General features: G+C 36.1%; 1 pseudogene; it reads left to right on the top strand.

The window, feature by feature from the left end:
- The first annotated feature begins 623 nt into the window (after positions 1-623).
- LOC100971510 (E3 ubiquitin-protein ligase RNF14-like) lies at positions 624-20,071 on the top strand (annotated as a pseudogene).
- The last annotated feature ends 617 nt before the right edge of the window (positions 20,072-20,688 follow it).

The following is a 20,688-nucleotide window of genomic DNA, read 5'->3' on the forward strand; positions in this document are numbered from 1 at the left end:
AGATTGCAGTAAAGACAGGTGTAAGAAATTATAAAAGTATTAATTTGGGGAACTAATAAATGTCCATGAAATCTTCACAATTTATCTTCTTCTGCCGTGGCTTCAGCCCGTCCCTCCGTTCGGGGTCCCTGACTTCCTGCAACAGCCACCAATTGCATTGTGTAGATCTTATTTATGAGTTGACAGACTTTTTCTGCAAAGAGCCAGATTGGTAAATATTTTAGGCTTTGTGGGTTGGTCCTACATTTTCTGTCAGAACTACTCATCTCTGCCCTTATAATGCAAAAACAGCCATAGAAAGCCTAATGAACTGCATTCCAAGACATCTGTACTTAACAAGAATGGGAGACAGCCAGATTTGGCCTGAAGGCTACAGTTTGCAGGTACCTGTCAAGCTGTATTTAAAAAGTATATAAAATGACTCGAACACTGAGTGGATGGAAGAACAGGGACAGGATAATGACAGTTAACTCTTCTATTTGGAAAGGAGAACAATAAGATGCACAGAGCAGTTACTGGTCCATAGATATTCTGAAATCCTATTAAGCAAGATTCTTCTACTGAGCCGGGGGTGCAGTGGCAGGGCAAGGGGGGTGGTTGGGGGGCAGTGCAGAATTGTTCCAAGTTCACAGCCTAGTCACCTAGTCTCTGTTCATGTAAGTAGATTTTCAGTCCATTGTATTCTATGACTTTTAGCCCCATCTTCTGGGAGTTCCTATGTTTTTCATGATCATCTTTGGCCACATTTGAAAATGCTCTCCTTGCCCTCCCCTCACCCCCAGCTGCTTCTGAGCCTGCTTCCTTTCTGTGTTGAATTGTCTACTGTTGACTTAGCACCTGGGCTCCTGTCTAAAATTAGGAACTACATTTCTCAGAATCTTCTCTGTATGGTTGTCAGATGGATTGGTCCATTAAAAGAAATTTTGTGAGATTGGAAGGCAGATAAGAGTAGAGGACATCATTCTTGGGAGGTTATTGGCATCAGGCATCATCTGCAGAGGTGCCTGGTGAGTCTCTGGTTGTAACTCTGCTGCTCCATCTCATCTTGATGGCTGGCCACACTGACCAACAGCTGCCTCAAGCCCACCTGATCTTGGCTTGTGGATCCACAGAGGCTTACACAAGACTCTCCCTGTGCTCCTTCTTTGCCAGGTTCTCCAGTTCCTCTTTGGCAGTGACACACACAGGTTACTTATATTTTCCTGCAAGCTCCAACTTGTGCTCCCATGCCAGCACATCAGGATAAAATCATTAGTGACAATTTCTCAAGTTCTACGTCCAACCCCTTTACTTTCCCAGCTCCACTCATGTTTGTATAAACTCTAATTCCCATATTAAATCTCTTATTCCTTTTTCTTTTCTTTTTTTTGTTGTTTCTCTGTACTTCGATGGATGCTCTCCTTGTGATACATATAGTGGGTCTGGTTTCCTGACTTAACCTCAAATGATATACTACTCACAGAAAGTTCAGGACCAAGAGTTACTTTATGTCTCAGTCATTCTTATTTAGTCCAGACTGGATGATCTTTTGAGTACAACTCTCTCAAAAATTTACATGGCCTTTTGTCTATTTTATTTTATTTAGTTCCTGTACCAATACCTACATCAACAATTCTTGATACGTGCTCCTTTTCCTAATATTAATTCTGGGCATTGTAAGCTGATGAGATTTTCACAGAAGGCACATCCTTAGTATGTTCTCCTTCTGCCGTTTGTCTAACTGAAAGGATTTTTGTTTGATTTCTTAATTGATTCAGAAGTTTCACAATGGGTTTTATGGTCACATGCTTGATTTTGTCTTTCCCATGAAACTTCTTTTCAAATTGGCCTTTGTCACCCAAAGCTTTCTCTTTTGGTTTAATGTTTTACCAGTTGGAGATGAAAAACAGTTGCATCCTTCAAAACTGAAAGGCCCACAAATTTCTGTGCTCTCTTTATTTCCTTTGACTCTTATTTACAAGCCATCAGTCCTTTTCTGAGTTCATTTCTTTGCAGTACCTTACCAAATGCATCCAATAGCAACCAAAGAATGGTCCTAACATTATGTCTCCCAACCTCTCCACTTAAAGCCATGAGCTCATTTCGTATATTATCTTTCTTCCTAGTTATTCCAATTTACCACTACATGGTAGGGGTCACATCTTTCCACTGTACATAAGTTTCCTGGTTATCCACTGTCCAGCAGTGAAGCTAATGCCACGTATTTCAGGTTTTGTGTTATGATAACACTCACTTTGGGGATCAATTTCTATACCAGTAAGTTTAGGCTGTAGAGTATAAGTTTAGTCTGTAGAATGTTAAGCCAAATCTTAGTTGCTTACAAAGACAAGGATTCATTTCTCATTCACATTACGGCTGGCTTATCAAAGGTCAGCTGAAACTTTGTTCTACATCTCTGCTTGTGATCAAGGCAGAGGAAGCAGTATCAATGGGAAATGTGTACAGCCTCATCATAGAGAGGGAACGGAGCATGGCATAACCATACAGTGGTACCCAATATCTTCTTCCAGTGGCCCAGGTCATTTCCAAGTATATTTCATTGGTTAAAAAAGTCCTGGGTTCACCATCACAGGGACACACAATCCTCCTGCAGGGAGGGATACCTCAAGGTATATATGCCTGAAGTCAGCAGGGCAGGGTTGTATAATGCATTCACAGGGAGGTCACTGCTGGGCAAATAACTATGCCTGATACTTCATAAGGTGAAAGTGTAACCTCCCAAATGTAGGGGCAGATAATATTTTGACTAATAATACAATCACTTTTATTTCAACATGTTTCACAAGCAACTTGATAACAGAGTCAGTTTTATGCCTGTGCTCTAACTATATTTGAACTGACCTACTAGAACCCAAATTTCATGATGCCAGAGTCTACCTTTTGTCCAATTAAAAACATGCTTCCTATGATTAAATATTAATTAAATTGAAAAAATGTATATATGTGTCTTTTGAAAACAATAGTTCATTCAAGGAATTCCATTATTAATAACTCCTGCTTAGTGATTAAAATGTTAATATTAAATTTTTTTCTGAAAAATATTTGTCTACAGAATATAACAGGAAACTGACTTTTTAAAACAAATTTCCTAGTCATTATTTGAAAAAGAAAATTTCAAAATTCAAGATATGCAATTGCCTGAAGGTATAGACTTAGAAATTTAACATTTAAAAACATTTTCTTCATTTTCTAAGCTTATATTTCATAACTGTACAAATTCTTAGCTATTCTACTATTACTTGTGGATTTGCTTAAAAGAAAGCTCTTTAGTGTTTAGTCAAACAATAGACAAAACTTTTAGCATGAAACATTATTTTATGGTAGACTCAGCAAGCTGAACTAGTAATATATTCTCTTATTTACTGAAACATTTGTTTTATATTTATTATTTTTGTATAAGGTAATACACTAATTTGTGATGAACTTTTAATTATACATTATTTGTAAAATTACTTTTTTCCTATGTAGCAAATTTTAAAATAGCCAGGGTAAGCCATGGAAATAAGCCAATGTCAAAGTTTGAAGGTCAAAGTAGTATGATCTAGTAGAAAGAACTGTGCCTTTGAGTGAAGTAGATTGAATAACTGATGCAAAGTTTTCCTTAGCTCTGGTAAAATAATCGATTCATTCCTTTGCTATGGCTTCATTTTAGCATTTTAGAGTGTGCTTCCTGCCTCCTTGACTTGGGTGTGCTTTAGCCAAAGGGAAATTAGCAAGTATGATGTAATCAGAGGCTTGAAATTTTTTATGAGTGGTTAGGCTTGTTTCCCTCTGCACTGTGCTTCTGCAGTGCCAGGAGAAGATTATGCCCCAGGTGCCTCTAGCATGAGTTCCAGTATGAGATGCACAAGAGGAGCTGCCCCAGCCCAGTCTCAGGCACTTGAACCCAAACTATATGCTCTTTGCTGAATACCACTGAGTTTTTGTGGTTGTGTATCATACTGTAAGAGCTAACTGACACTAGAACTGGAGACCTAGTTTAGTCTCATCTGTGCCTAGATACATGACGATGTCAACAGGATCCTCAGCCCTTCTATGTCCAGTCTCTCAATCTACTACTTGAGGATAATAACACCTCTATCATAGCCTGGTTTTGAGAATAAATTAAGACAATACTATAGATGTGAAAGTGCTTTGAATAACTGTAAGATGTTACTAAAAGACATTTGGTTTTGAGGAGGGTGAGAGAGAGAAAGAGAGTAAAAGAGACAGAGAGACAGATGTTATATGACCCAACTCTAGGTCATAAAAGAGATGACCTATGTTTGTTCTTTGACCTAACAAGCTGGGAGAAGTTGAATAATAATCTGTGATTCGTCACTGAAAAATGCTTCCTTACAAAACAGTGTTACTCAGACTTCTTTGATGAGAATCCTTTCAGGTGTTCATTAAAAAGGGGAGGGGAGAAGAGGGAAAAAAGGAAAAAAAAAAGATACACAAGCTTCTCTTTCCTAGATATTTCAATACAGGAAATATGGATATGGGTTGGGATGTAGAAATTTGTGTGTTGGAAGTGGTCCATGTGACTTTTTAGGATTAGGCAGATTTGGGAAATATTATGCATATAAAGTATCCTATAAATAAAAAATAAAAATGCAGATGATTATGAATAAACTAATGTTTGATTAAAAGATAATCAGATTCTAACATTTGAAAACAGGAAAAACCACCTCTGATTATTAAAAGACTTAGGAAGATAAAAAAGTTACTGGTATAATATTACATTAGGTTTTGGTGCTAAAACTCCTAATAATTCTTTTGTTTTTACTTTTTAAAAAATAACCTTCACATCAGAGAATAAATATGAAGACTAAAAACTAGAAATGGTATTAATGAGGTGATAGAGTTTTATCTGACTTATTGCAGACCTTCGTTTTACATTTGTGAAGTCTGCAGCAAGATAAAGAAATGGAGGCCTACATGCCATATGCTAATATTTAAATGTGATAAATCATCCTAAAAGCTGTTACATAACATATATTTTATCTTCCAATTGTTTCTAATATAACTTTTATAGCACATATAAAACCAAATTAAAAGATATGTGAATTACATCCATGGTTTTTACATAACTAAAAATTGGTAAAATACCAAAGACATCTGAATATAATTATTAAGAACAGAAATTTATATTCTCATAGTTCTGGAGGCTGGGAAGTCTAAGATCAAGGTGCTAGCATCTGGTTAGGGCTTTCTTGCTGTGTCCCCACATGGCAGATGAGCAGAAGAAAGTGAACCCACTCCTTCAAGCCCTTTTTATGGTGGCACTAATCAATTCACGTTCCAAAGGGCCCCATTTCCCAACACTTTTGCTTTGGGGATTGTTTCCAATACATGAACTTTGGAGGAACACATTCAATCCACAGCAACTGGGAGGCAGCTTCTGACTCTGATACTGGAATTAGCACAGTCCTCATACATTCACCACATAAGGGCACAGTTGAGTTTGTAGGGCAAGAGGTGTGGAATAGCAATTACCTGGGAACTGAGCAGTACAGGGTTCTAGTGACATGATGTCAGTGTCAAGGACAGGGTCTTGAGTGGCAGAGGCACATATGTGCTTTTTAATAGGTATACTTGTGTGTGTGTGTGTGTGTGTATGTGTATGTATGTGTGTGTGTATGTGTGTGTGAGAGAGAGAGAGTTAGGAATTTGTGAAGACCCCTAAAGTATGAAACCCAGGAAGAAGCCTGAACTCTTTGAGGGTGTGTGTGAAATGGCAAGGTTGTTGATAACATTAGTGCCCATTTTGAAGGAACAAGATGGTGAGTTGTGACTAGCAAATATTTAGCATGCCAGGGTTAACTGGCCTGAACCATCACTTACATCTTTGAGTCTCAAAAAATGTATACAATATAAAGGGCTCCCTTTTCCTTTCCTTAACTCGCAACCACTCCTACTCTGAGGTGCACAGTTCCTTGTTGCTTTATGCCCTGTAGTGCCTTCTGTGATTCTTCCAGGCGTACCAATGTCTATTTGAACTTAAATCTAATTACTGAGAAAAATCGCTGAAACCCAGAAAACCTAACAAAATGTTTTTGTACTAGGCCTTGAAGTCCTAGGGATTGTTTTAAGTTCACTATGGATTGGAGGTGGGAAGGAAGCACCTTTTTTCTGGAGATTTCCATAGCATACAGCAGATTTTGTTTCTTGGCCTAGATAGATTCTTATTACTTCTTTCTACTGATCCTTCTGATAGTTTTAATGGAGCCATAACCCACTTGGCTAGATTTTAAGCATTATCTGCCTTTCCAAATGAGCTTATAATGTTAAGGACAGTCCCAGAACGCCCCAGATCAAAATACACCAAAGGAAAAGAAAAGAGACTTGGGGGGATACTTTCACACTGCAAGATGATGACATATACCCCCGATTAATCAAATTCTAGCTAATCATAAATGCCAAGGTGATTTGAACAAATGAATTGCTTCAGCATACTGAAACTCTGATTTAAATTCTCAGGCCTCCATAATTTCAGAATCAATAAACACTTATTATTGTTTCCATTTGTACTGCTGAATAAATCACTGTGTAATTTTACCTCTTAATTCTTAAAGGTGTAATATAAAAATATTGATTTTAATAGTTTTTGTGCTATTAAAAGGGTATGTAATTCATACATACACAACTCTTTGGCATGGTGCCTAAGGCAGTGAAATTGTTGCTGCAAATAATGTGTAAAAACCTTTTATTAAAAATATTTTATTAAGGCATAACCATCATAAAGAAATGTGTACAAATTATAAGTTTACAACTTGCTGGGTTTTTGCAAAGTGAATACACTTGTATAGTCAGTCTCTGGACTAAGAAATATACCAGCACCCTAGGCACTAGCACCTGAAAAAAGATAACCACAATCTGACTTCTAACATCGCTGATTAGTTTTGCATAGTATTGAACTTTACGTAAGCTGAACCCCACAGTAGAAAAATCTTTGTTCCTGCTTTAAAAAACAAACACTCAATATTATGTTTATACAATCATCCATATATTTTGAGTTTAGCAATAATTTGTTCATTCTCATTGCTATTTAATGGGCCTCTGTGTGAATGTTGTATAATGTGCTTCTGTATGAACATAGCCAGGTTCTGGCTATGATGAATAATGGTGCTATCAACATTCTTATACATGTCTATTGATGTACACACGTATACATGCATTGGTGTGAACTACTGGGTCATAAATTATGCCTGTGTTCAGCTTTAGTTCATCATACTGAGCTAGTTTCTAAAATAATTGCATCAGCTTACACTCATAGTAGCAATGCCTCCTGGTTTACTTCCTCACCCACTTGGTCAACACTTGTTTTTTTCCATCTTTTTCATTTCAGCTCTTCTGGCAGGTGTGAAGTGGTATCTCACTGTGGCTAATAGGCATTATTTCTCTGGTGACTATGGATGTCATGCACATTTTCATAAGTTTAATGGCCATCTAGATATCCCTTTCTGTGAAGGACCTGCTCAAGTCTTTGTGCATTTTTCTATTAGAATATGTCCTTTTTTAAATAAAAAATTGATTTGTACATTTTTAAATATCTGGGTTTTAGTCTTTTATGTATATTACAAACATTTTCTCCCATCTTAATGACATTTTTAAATTATACTTTTTTGATCAACAGAAATTCTTAATTTTAATATAGTGTAATGTATTCACTTTTATTTTATTAGTACTTTTGTGTGTCCTGTTTAAGAAATCTGGCCAAGCGCGGTGGCTCACACCTGTAATCCCAGTACTTTGGGAGGCCCAGGCGGGTGGATCACAAGGTGAAGAGATCAAGACCATCCTGTCCAACATGGTGAAACCCCATCTTTACTAAAAATACAAAAATTAGCTGGGTGTGGTGGCATGCTCCTGTAGTTCCAACTACTTGGGAGGCTGAGGCAAGAGAGTCGCTTGAACCTGGGACGCAGAGGTTGCAGTGAGCTGGGATTGCACCACTGCACTCCAGCCTGGTGACAGAGCAAGATTCCGTCTCAAAAAAAAAAAAAAAAAAAAAAAAAAAAAGACATCTTTGCCAAACCCAGGGTGATGAAGCTATTTTCCAATATATTTTTAGAAGTATGTGTGAGATAACTTTACTTAAAATTTTTTTTCCTATTAAGTATAGGAAAAAGATGCTGTTGAATATTATTAATATCTTGCATTTCTGTCTTATTTAAAGCAGTTGAAATTAATGTATGTGTTTACATTATTATATAAATATTTCTTGAAATGGTGCCTGAATAAGAACAGGGATAGTGAACTCAAGTAGCTTCATATCTAAGAGGAAAGAAAATAAATATATGTAAATAATTATGCAAATAAAAAGAAATAATTGCCACAAAAGGTGCAGATAAGGGGACATCGGATTTTTTTTCTTTCTCTTTTTGGGCGGGTGACAGGGAAGTCTGCATGAAAGAGATGACATTTTAATCAAGCCCTGAAGTATAGATAGAATTGGGGCGTGAGATAAAATGAAGGCATTTTGGAGAGTGAACACAGAATAAACAAATGATCAGAATAGAAAAGGTGTGGTATACATGTAAACATAGAGGCAATTTAACCAGATAGCTTATATAAAATATGACTAAAAAATTACTGACCTGAATTATTGGAAAGCAAACACAACAGGAAATAGAGTCTAGATGCATTGCATGTCATTTTCTACAAAGTGGTTATATTAACACTTTTTAGTTGTATTAACAGAAACCAAATCTAGCCAGTTTATACCTAAAGAGCAACAGGGAAAGTGGTTATTTTGTGGAATCTAAGGGTAGGGAAGCAGGTAGAATTCAGAATTAAAGGCTGGAGTTCCACAGTGACCCAGGTAGTCTTCTCTCTACCGATTTATCTCCCTCTCAGGGCATGTCTGTTTTATTCTGCTCCTTTGCTATAGAATTGCTTCTTCGCTTCTCAGGCAAGATATTAGAAAATAGCTTCTAAAAGCTCTTAAATAGATCTCCCTAGTCAAGATGTCAGACAGATGTATCTGGAATCTGAAATTCCCTGGGAAAGGGGCTCATTGGCTCAGTTTCAGTCAAGGGCCCCATTCCTGGTCCAATCAACTATGACAGGGCAGGGCATAGGAGGTATGTAGTAGGAGGCACCATATTCACTAATGTGATTTCTGGGAAACTCACCATTATAACCAAAGGGATCTGGAGGCCAAGGAGAAAGTTTTTTCTCAGAAAAGGGGAAAGTGGATTGTATAATCAATAGAAGAGGAATCATCTTAGAAAGCTATGATAATAGCTATTATTTATTAAGGATATACAGCAGTTTTTAAAAAAACGTTTTTATTTTAAACTGATTATATATTTACAGAAGAATTGTGCAGATGAGAGAATGCCTGAATAGCTTTCATCCAGCTTCCCCTAACATTAGTCTTTTATGTAACCATGGTATATTTACTAAAACCAAGACTTAACATTGGCATACTATTATATTATCTAAACTGCAGACTTTATTCAGGTTTCACAAGTTTTCCTACTGATGTCTTTTTTCTGCTCCAGAATTAAATCCAGGATATCAGATATTGCATTAGTCATCATGACATCATCATAGTCTCCTCTAATCAGTCTCTCTTTGTTCTTTGTTTACTTCGACAGTTTTGAAGAATATTGGTCAGGTACTTGTAGAGGGTCCCTCAGCTTGGGGTTTTCTAATGTTTTCTCATGATTTGACTGAGGTTCTGGGCAAGAAGAATATCACGGAGGTGATACATTCTCTGATAGCATCATATCATGTTATCAGAGGTATGTGATATCAACATGACTACTACTAGTGATATAAGCTTTCTTCACTGAAAACTTAAGAGGAATTTGTGAACAAATGTTAAAACCACCACAGTAATTGATTAATATTTTGAGCATGATACTTTAAGTCTAAGCAAATATACTCTTTCCTTATAAAGATCCACCCACAAATTTTAGCATTCATCTATGGATCCTGCCTACAGCCATCACAGGTTGAGTATCCCAAATATAAAATTCCAAAATCCAAAACTTTTTGAGCACTAACAATGCTAAAACAAAATGCTCATTGCAGCATGTTGAATTTTGACTTTTCAGATTTGGGATGCTCAACCAGTAAATATAATAAAAATATTCCAAAATCAAAAAACATTCTAAAATACTTCTGGCTCCTAGCATTTCAGATAAGGGATTCCCAGCCTGTATCATAGTATGTAATGGTGATATTATTTTTCCTTAATTTCCTTTCTGTTTCTTCTTTAAAATTCTTTTCTAAAGAATATTCGTTTATTTTCCCCAGTTTATTTATGTATTTAATCATTTGTTTAGATCAGTATGAACTGGATATTTATTTAATTTTGGGTGGTCATAATCTAGTATTATCTCTATTTATTTTGTTAAAATTATTCCATCTTTGCCCATTTAAAAATGTTTCAGGTGGCTCTTATGTCCTATTGTTATGTACCCATCCTTTGTTTTGTTATTGTTAAAGTGCTTTCTTTTTTCTGGCACTACAAGATGGTCCAGATTTATTTGTATTTTTGCTGCCCTGGTCCTAGAATCAGCCATTTCTCCAGGGAGTTCTTATTCTCTTTATTGGAGAATAGTATTTAGTAATTAAGATATGGATATTAGATGTGCTGATTGATATTGGAATATCTGCTTCTAAGTCCTCTCTGCTCACAAAGCTAGGAAATATGTATATGTATGTTAAGTCATGCATACATACATATCAATAATTATTCCTATATCTATTTGCAAATATTTTAAAATAAACATGGGTTTATGCTGATATCTCTGACTGTAATTCAGTATCATGGGATTTATTTTAGCCTTTCCTCATCATTCCTTGGTAATTTTATTCTACAACAATGACAAAAACTCATGCCAGGTACTTTATGATATAATATTAAATTGTCACAACTGTACTTTAAGTATGATCTCCATAACTGATGGAAAATTACAAACTTAATAAGCTTTCATAATTTGTGTAAGGCAAAAAGAAAGTAAATGGAGCTTCGTGGCAGTAGACTCAGCAGCAGGCCCACCTGTGAACATGATGGTGACCCCACCTTCCTATAGACCCTGAAGGTAGCCACACCCATTTGTGGACTCCAGTGGCAGCCCAGGCCAGCCACAGACCCCAACAGTAGGACTGCCCCCTGCAAATACCTGCAACAGGCCCACCAAAGACACACATGCCTGTGAACACTGTCCCCCAGCTGACCTGTGAACTGTGCCAGTTTATATACCTGGAATATCTGACTGAGTTGACTGGCAAAGATCTTTCCCTGCTAACAGCAGTTAGTAACAACTAGAAGAGGTGACTGCTTCCTCAAGTGCACAGACATTAACAAAAGGTTACAGAAATCCTGAAAAATCAGGCAACCATGATACCATCAAAGAAACTCAATAGAACACTAGTAAATGACAATAAACAGAGATCTAAAAAAAATTAACAAATAATTAAAAATAGTAGACTTAAGGAAACTTAAGAAGCTACAAGAGAACATAGACAATGAAACTAAATCAGGAAAACAATACATGAACAAAAGTAGAAGTTCAACAGAGAAATAGAAACCATAAGAAAGAATCAAACTGAAATCCTGGAACTAAAGAATACAATGTCTGGTCTGAAAAATTTACTAGCAATCTTCATTTCACAGCAGGCTAAATCAAACAGAAGGAGTCGGTGAATTCAATGGCAGTTAATTTGAAATTATACAGTCAGAAGAACAAAAAGAAAAAAGAACAAAAAAGAGTGAAAAATCTTATGGGAGTTATGGGACACCATCAAATGAAACAATATACCCATTATGGAAGTCCAAGAAGGAAAATAAAAAGAGAAATGGGAAGAAATCTTATTTTTAAAAATAATGGGCCAGGCGCAGTGGCTCACACCTGTAATCTCAGCACTTTAGGAGTCCGAGGTGGGTGAATCATGTGAGGTCGGGAGTTCGAGACCAGCCTGACTAACATGGTGAAACCCCGCCTCTACTAAAAATACAAAACTAACCAGGCATGGTGGCTGGGACCTGTAATCCCAGCTACTTGGGAGTCTGAGATGTGAGAATTGCTTGAACCCAGGAGGTGGAGGTTGCAGTGAGCTGAGATTGTGGCATTGCACCTTACCCTGGGAGACAGAGCGAGACTCTGTCTCAAAAAGAAAAAAAAAGAAAAAAAATGACTAAAAATATTCCAAATCTAGGTAAGAAAATAGACATTCTGATTCATGAAACCCAAAGATTCCTAAATAGGCTGAACCCGAAGAGGTATACTGGAAAAACATTATAATTACGTTATAAAAGTCAGAGAGAATTTTAAAAACAGCAAGAGAAAGAAACTTTTCACACAAAAGGGAACTTCCATCAGCAGACTTCACAGCAGAAATGTTACAGGCCAGCATATCCAGCTTCAGCAGTCTCAGCTCCACCAGCTGGAGAATAAATGGGATTTGCACGAACTCCACTCTGAACTGAAACAGAGATTGCAGTGTTAATATCTCTTTCTTCTGATTGTTATTAACAGTTCCTCAGAAAATTAAATGTTGTCAGAAGACAGAGAAGCTCAGGAGGGTGAATTGTTGGCCCTGGAGAGTATTTATGATGGGGATGAATTTAGAAAAGCAGAGTCTGTTCAAAGTGGAGAAACCAGGTTCCATTTGGATTTGCCACAGAATTTCAAGATATTTGTGAGTGCTATCTGCTCTATGCAAGCACGTAGACATCCTATGGGAAGAACACCATGGCAGCGTGGTCCTTTTTGCCTGGATGCAGTTTCTTAAGGAAGAGACCCTAGTGTACTTGAATATTGTCTCTCCTTTTGAGCTCAAGATGGGTTCTCAGAAATAAGTGTAGAGAATGACAGCCCAAGCCTCTCCCAGCACAGAGCTAGATACTGGAGGAGCTGCTGGATCTAATGTAGGCCAAGAGGAAATTGTGGATGAGAGAGCTGTGCGGATGTGGAATCACTGTCAAGTCTAATCCAGAAAATCTTGGACTTTGATCAAGCTCAGCACATAAAATCCTTTAATAGTAAATTTTTCCTGTGCAATATGTTTCTGTGAGAAGCTGGGCAGTGAATGCATGTACTTCTTGGAGGGCAGGTATGTATACTGCAAAGCTTGTCTGAAGGACGACTTTGAACTCCAGATCAGAGATGGTCAGGTCCAATGCCTCAACTGCCCAAAACCAAAGTGTCCTTCGATGGCCACTCCTGGTCAGGTCAAAGAGCTAGTGCCTGTTATCACTGCCTTCTCCTCCAGTTCACTTTGAACCTGATGGCACATGTGGTGTACTGCCCCTGCTCATGCTGCCCAGCTGCCCGTGATGCAGAATCCTGGCTGCAGCATGGGCATCTGCTCTAGCTGCAATTTTGCCTTCTGTACCTTGGGCAAATTGACCTACCATGGGGTCTCTCTATGTAAGGTGACTGCAGATAAATTAATAGACTTATGAAATAAATCCCTGAATGCATATGAGGCCAATAAAAGATTTTTGTAACAAAGGTATCGTAAGAGGGTGATTCAGAAGGCACTGGAAGAGATGGAAAGTAAGGAGGGGCTAGAAAAGAACTCAAAGAGCTGCCATGTTGTGGAACTCCCATAGAGAAATTGATGAATGTAATAAGATGACATGTACTGGCTGTATGCAATATTTCTGTTGGATTTTCATGGGTTCTTTCTCTAGAGCAGACTCTTACAAACATTTCACTGATCCTACCTCATCATGTTTTAATGGGCTGTTTCATGCTGTGGATGTTAATGGAGATATTTGGGAAGATGGGATTGAAGACTAGTTAATGACTGCTCAAGATATGGAAGTGGATTTGTTTTCCCTAATCTTTTGTCAAGTACACAAAGTAGCCTTGCAGGATATTTATGGCACTATTTATTCACTCTTCCTGTATAGAAGATATGGAAGAACAAGTTTTATATTTTCATGTGGTACTACTGATGAAGGTGCATTCATACATTTTTTAATGTATTGTAAGTTGAGCAAAATTATAAGCCAAAGCTTCAGAAAATGAAACAACAGAATATTAAATATAATGTGTGCAAAGCACTGAATGGTTAAATATTTATTTTCTCCCCAAAGCTTTAGGTAGGAAAAGAGGGGTCAAGAGTTAAACTTAGAGACCCTTTTTGTCTCTGAGAAGCATCCCTCTAAGGCATTCTGTTGGAGCTCCCTCAGTACTACTCCTTACAACAGGGGTGGGTAGAAGGCTTATGAAAATTATGCTGCGAGTCTGATCTAATTTACTCCATGTTACTCACATTCTTTCCAACCTAAATTTTGGCCAAGTCAGTTCTCTTTGGAGGGAGCCCTGTATTCTGTAACTGACTGGGTGGTCCAGTGTTATTTTGATATACTGCTTTTCAGAATGGAAATTTATAATACTTTAAAAATATTTTGTAATACCACAAATACTGTTGGGCACTTGATATTTATTAGTGGTGTATATGGTCCACTGGTTTCAGGCCAAATCTAGAATTTAGTGATACTGGCTCAGAAGAATTTAAGTTCTATTCAACCTTCCTGGGCATCAGAGCCTAGATTCAAAATGACTTGTCTTTACTACTTTTGTTCCACATTCCCCCTCTTTACCTTTGCCCTACCTTCTGTTTGTAAGGACACTTTTAATATTAACTCCAGCAATGTCTGTTTTTATTTCCTCTGCTGGAATAGGAGAAAGCCTAATATATTCCCAAGTTGAAAGTTCTTGAATTATCCACATTTAGCACCGTATATGCCTGTAGTGACAGTATAATCTGTCTATACCACTGTAGTTCCAGTCCTGACTTTCTGAATTCTTTTTAAATATCTTCTCTAACAAGCTATGGGAATTTGGCTTCCATTTTTTTTTTTTTTTTTTTTTTGCAATGGCAGTATTTTGGGTGATAATTTTGGATTGATACCTATTCTTTTTTCTGGGTTTTCTTGGCTTTTTGAAAAATTGTCTTTTCTTATAGTTTGGTGAGTGGCTTGGTAGCAAAGTAAGATTTTTTTGGAAAAGAGGACAGAAAAATTGAACTGCTGCTTGAGAACATATTCTTTTTTCCTACTGTGTCATTGAAAATTGAGGAATCACTTTTAACTGTTTTAGGTGTGTGTATCCAAAGAGTGAGCAAGGACTATGTTTCTGGATTGTCAAAGGGGATGCTTAATCTTAAAAATAAAAATAAATTTTAAAATCATCTTATTAAAAAGAAAGAAATGTTACAGGCCAGGAAAGAATGGGATGATACATTCAGCATACTGAAAGGAAAAAAAAAATCTGTATTATATTGCTGATGCTGGGTATCTGTATTATACCCAACTAAACTGTCCTTTAAAAATGATGGAGAGATGGCCAGGCGCGGTGGCTTATGCCTGTAATCCCAGCACTTTGGGAGGCTGAGGTGGGCGGATCATGAGGTCAGGAGATCGAGACCATCCTGGCTAACATGGTGAAACCCCGTCTCTACTAAAAAAATATTTTGCCGGGCATGGTGGTGGGTGCCTGTAGTCCCAGCTACTCGGGAGGCCTCTGAGGCAGGAGAATGGCGTGAACCCTGGAGGCGGAGCTTGCAGTGAGCCGAGATCGCGCCACTGCACTCCAGCCTGGGCGAAAGAGTGAAACTCCGTCTCAAAAAAAAATGAAAAAAATAAAAAAAAAAAAAGATGGGGAAATAAAGACTTTCCCAAACTAACAAAAGCTAAAGGAGTTTGTCACCACTAGATCTACCTTATAAGAGGTATTAACAGTGAAATGAAAAAAAAAAAAGTTAAACAGCAACACCAAGACATATGAAATTATAAATCTCACTATAAAGGTCAATATAAAGATAAACAAAGAATATTGTAATGTTGTAATGGTGACACATAAATTACTTTTAACACTATAATGAGTTAAAAGACAACATTATTAAGAATTCCTGTAACAACAGAAATTTGTTAATGGAAACATAAAAAAGAAGTAATATCTGACATCAATAACATAAAGTTGTGGAGGAGTAAAGTGTAAATTTCTGTATGTAATTGTAGTTAAGATGTTGTCAGCTTCAAATAGACTATCACAATTATAAAATGTTCAATTCAAGCCTTATTGTAACCATAAGAAAAAACCTCCAGTAGATACACCAAAGATAGAGAGAAAAGAATCAAAGTATATAACTACAAAAGCCATCAAAACACAATAAAGATAACAAGAGAGGAAGAAAGGAAGAGAAAAACTATAAAAGAGACAGAAAACAATTAACAAAATGTCAAGTTAATTGTAGTGTACTTACCTATCACTAATTACTTTAAATTTAAAGGGCTAAACTCCCCAATCAAAAGACATAAATGGCTGAGTGGATTTAAAAGAACAGGTAATAGCCAACTATATGCTGTGTACAAGAGACCCAATTTAAGTGACACACTTAGGCTAAAAGTGAAGGGGTGGCAAAAGATAGTCCATGTAAAAAGTAGCCAAAAGAAAGCAGGAGTGGCTACATTTATATCAGACAAAATACACTTTAAATCAAAGAATTACATAAGAGACAAATAAGGTCATTAAATGATGATAAAGGGCCAATTTTATAAAAAGATTAACAATTATAAATATATATTCGCCCAACATCAAAGACCCTAAGTATATAAAGCAAACATTTTGGAATTGAAAGAAGAAATAGAAACATAATACTAGTAAGTAAGGTTTTTTTTTTTTTAGATGGAGTCTCACTCTGTCGCTGGAGTGCAGTGGCATGATCTTGGCCCATTGCAACCTTCGACTCCCTGGTTCAAGCAATTCTCCTGCCTCAGCCTCCCAAGTAGCTAGGATTACAGGCACGTGCCACCATGTCCAGCTAATTTTGTTTTTTGTATTTTCAGTAGACGGGGTATTACCATGTTGGCCAGGATGGTCTCGAACTCCTGACCTTGTGATCTGCCTGCCTCAGCCTCCCAAAGTGCTGGGATTACAGGCGTGAGCCACTGCTCCTGGCCATAAGTAACTTTAATACCCCACTCTCAATAAAGGATAGATCATCTAGATAGAAAATCAATAAAACAGCAGAACTGAAGAATACTATAGGCTAAATGGACCTAACAGACATATATAGAGCATTCTACTCAATATCAGCAGAATACTCATTCTTCCCAAATACACGTAAACATTCTCCAGCATAGAGTCCATGCTAGATCACAAAACAATTCTCAACAAATTCAATAAAATTAAAATCATTTAAAGTATTTTACCTGATCATAATGGAATGAAACTAGAAATCAATAATAGAAAGAAGCTGGAAAAATTCACAAAAATGTGGAAATTAAACAACACATTCTTAAATAACTATTGGGTCAAATAAAAATAAAAAAGGAAATTAAAAAATATCTTGAAACAAACAAAAACAAAACATACCCAAACTTTTGGGATATAGGCAAAGCAGTACTAAAAGGGAAGTTTATAGAAATAAACATCTGCATTGAAAAAGAAGAAAGATCTCAAATTAACAAGGTAACTTTGTACCTCAAGAAACTAGAAAAAGAAAAAATGAAGTCCCAACTTAGCAGAAGAAAAAAAAAATAGAGTAGAAATAAATGAAATACAGAATAGGAAAACAATAGAGAAAGAATCAATGAAATTCTTTGTTCTTTGAAAAGATAAAGAAGATTAACAAACCTAGGCTAACTAAGGAAAAAAGAGAAGATTCAAATAAAATCAGAAATGAAAGTAGAGATACTGCAGTTGATGTCACCAAAATCAAAAGGATTGTAGGGACTCTGACAAACAATTATACATCAAGAGTTTGAACAAACTAGAAGAAATGGATAATTCCTAGAAACATGCAACCTACTAACACAGAATAAAGAAGAAATAGCACTTCTGAACAGACCAATAACAAGTAAGGACATTGAAGCAGTAATAATAATAATAATAATAATAATAACCTTTCAATAAATAAAAGCCCAGAACCAGATGGCTTCAGGGATAATTTTATCAAACATTTAAAGAAGAAGACATACCAATTTGTCATAAACTTAAAAAAAATAAAAGAACAAGAAACATTTCCAAATTCAGTTTTTGAGGCATCATTCAGTTACCAAAGGCACCACAAGAAAAGGAACTATAGGCTAATATCTTTTATAAAAATAGATGCAAAAATCTTCACAAAATACTAGCCAACCAAATTCAACAGCACGTTTAAAAGGATCATACACTATGACAAAGTAGGATTTATTCCTGGGATGCAAGGATGGTTTACATTAACAGAATGAAGAGTAAAAATCACATTATAATCTCAATAGATTTAAGAAAAGCATTTGATAGAATTCAACACTCTTCCATAATAAAAACTCAACATATTATATATAGAAGGAAATGACTTCATACAATAAAGGCCATTTATGATTAGCCCACAGCTCACATCATACCAATGGTGAAAAGCTGAAAGCTTTCCCTCTAGCATCCAGAACATGGTAAGGATGCCACTCTTGCCTCTCCTATTTACCATAATACTGGAAGTCCTAGCCATAGCAAATAGGCAAGACAAAGAAGTAAAAGACACCCAAGTGACAAAGGAAGAAGTGAAAATCGTCCTGATTGCAAATGATGTCATCTTATTTGTAGAAAGCCTATAGATACCACAAAAATAATATAAAAATTAATAAATAGATTCAATAAAGTTTCAGGACACAAAATCAACATGTAAAAATCAATTGCACTTTGATATGCCAACAAGGAATTTCCTGAGAAGGAAATTAAGAAAAAATTATACTTACAATAGCATCAAAACAGGTAAAATACTTAGGAATAAACTTAACCCAGGAGGCAAAAGACTTCTACACTGAAAATTATAAAATATTGTTGAAAAAATTAAAAACATGAATTAACGGAAGGATGTTTTGTGTTCATAGATTGGAAGAGTTAATATTGTTAAAATCTTTATACTATTGAAAATAATCTATACATTCAATGAAATATTTATGAAAATCCTGATGGCAATTTTTGCAGGCATAGAAAAAAACCAATTCTAAAGTTTATTTGGAACCACAAAAGATCCTGAATAGCCAATGTAATTTTGAGAATAAAGAACAAAGCTGTTCATGCTCTCTGATTTCATAATATATAACAAGCTACAGAAATAAATACACTATGGTACTTACTTAAATGCAGCCATATAGATAAATGAAACAGAATAGAGAGCCCAGAAACAAAACTATACACATAAAGTCAACTAATCTTTGATGATGGTATCAAGAATACATAATGGGGAAAAGATAGTCTCTTCAATAAATGGTATTGGGAAAACTGGATACCCACAGGCAAAGAATGACTTTGGATTCTTATCTCATACCATATACAAAAATCAACTCAAAATGATTTAAGGGCTTCAGTGCAAAACCTGAAGCAAAACTCTTAGAAGAAAACAGAGTAAAAGCTTCCAGACATTGGATTTGACAATGATTTCTTGGATATGACACCAAAAGTGTAGGTAACAAAAGCAAGCATAGACAAGTGGGATTATATCAAACCAAGAAGCTTCTTCACAACGAAGAGAACACTCAACAAAAAGTAAAGACAACCTACTGAATGGGTGAAAGTATTTGCAAACCATCCATTTGATAAGGGGTTAATATCAAAAACATATTAAGATTTAGTAGACATTTCACCAGAGAAGACATATAAATAGCCAATAAGTATATGCAAAGGTACTCAACATCACTAATTGTCAGGGAAATGCAAATCAAAACAATGGTATATCACCTCACACCAGTTTAAAAGGCTATTATTTAAAAAACCCAAAAGGTAGCAAGTTTTGTCAAGGATGTAGGGAAAAGGGAACCCTGTACACTGTTGGTGGGAATGTATTAATGTATTATTAATGTAATAACTTGGTGCAGCTGCTATTGAAAACAGTATGGAGTTTCCTAAAAAAGTAAAAATATAATTACCATATGATTCAGCAATCCCATTTCTGAGTGTTTATTCAAAGAAATTGAAATCTGGATCTCAAAAATATATCTGCACTGTCATGTTCATTGCAGCATTACTCACAATAGCCAAGATATAGAAATACCCTAAATGTCCATAGACAAATGGATGGATAAAGAAAACGTGGTATATTCATATAATGGAATATGATTAACCTTACACAAGAAGGAAACCTTGCCATTGCGATAATACGAATGGAACTAAAAGACATTATGCTAAGTGAAATAAGCAGGCACAGGAGGGCAAGTACTGCATAAAACCACCTTTATGAGGAATCTGAAATAGTAAAACTCGTAGAACCAGAGAGTAGAATAGTGGTCATCTGAGGCTGGGGGGAGGGGAAAGGAAGAGGTGTCATTCAAAGAGTACAAAATTTTAGTTATGCAAGATGAGTAAGTTCTGGAGGTCTACTGTACAACGAAGGGCCCATAGTTAACAATAATGTATAGTATACTTAAACATTTGCTGAGAGGGTAGATCGTTTATTAAGACCTCTTACCACAAAAGAAAATGCTTATAAATGAATAAAAATAAAAATAATAAAGATGGCAGGAAGAAATGTTGGCAAGTGATGAGTTCAAGTTTATAACCTTTGTTGTGATGATGGTTTCAAGATTATACACTTATCTCTGAACTCATCAAGTTGTGCACATTAATTATGTGCAGTTTTTTGTATGCTAATCATCCCCAATAAAGTGTTTAAAAAAAGAAATGGGTGGAGCCCATGGATTGAAAAAAGTTACCTTAATGTCGTGCTTAAGTGACTACACACTTAATAGTG

The sequence above is a fragment of the Pan paniscus genome, chromosome 13, assembly GCF_029289425.2.
Source record: "Pan paniscus chromosome 13, NHGRI_mPanPan1-v2.0_pri, whole genome shotgun sequence".
NCBI lineage: Eukaryota > Metazoa > Chordata > Mammalia > Primates > Hominidae > Pan > Pan paniscus.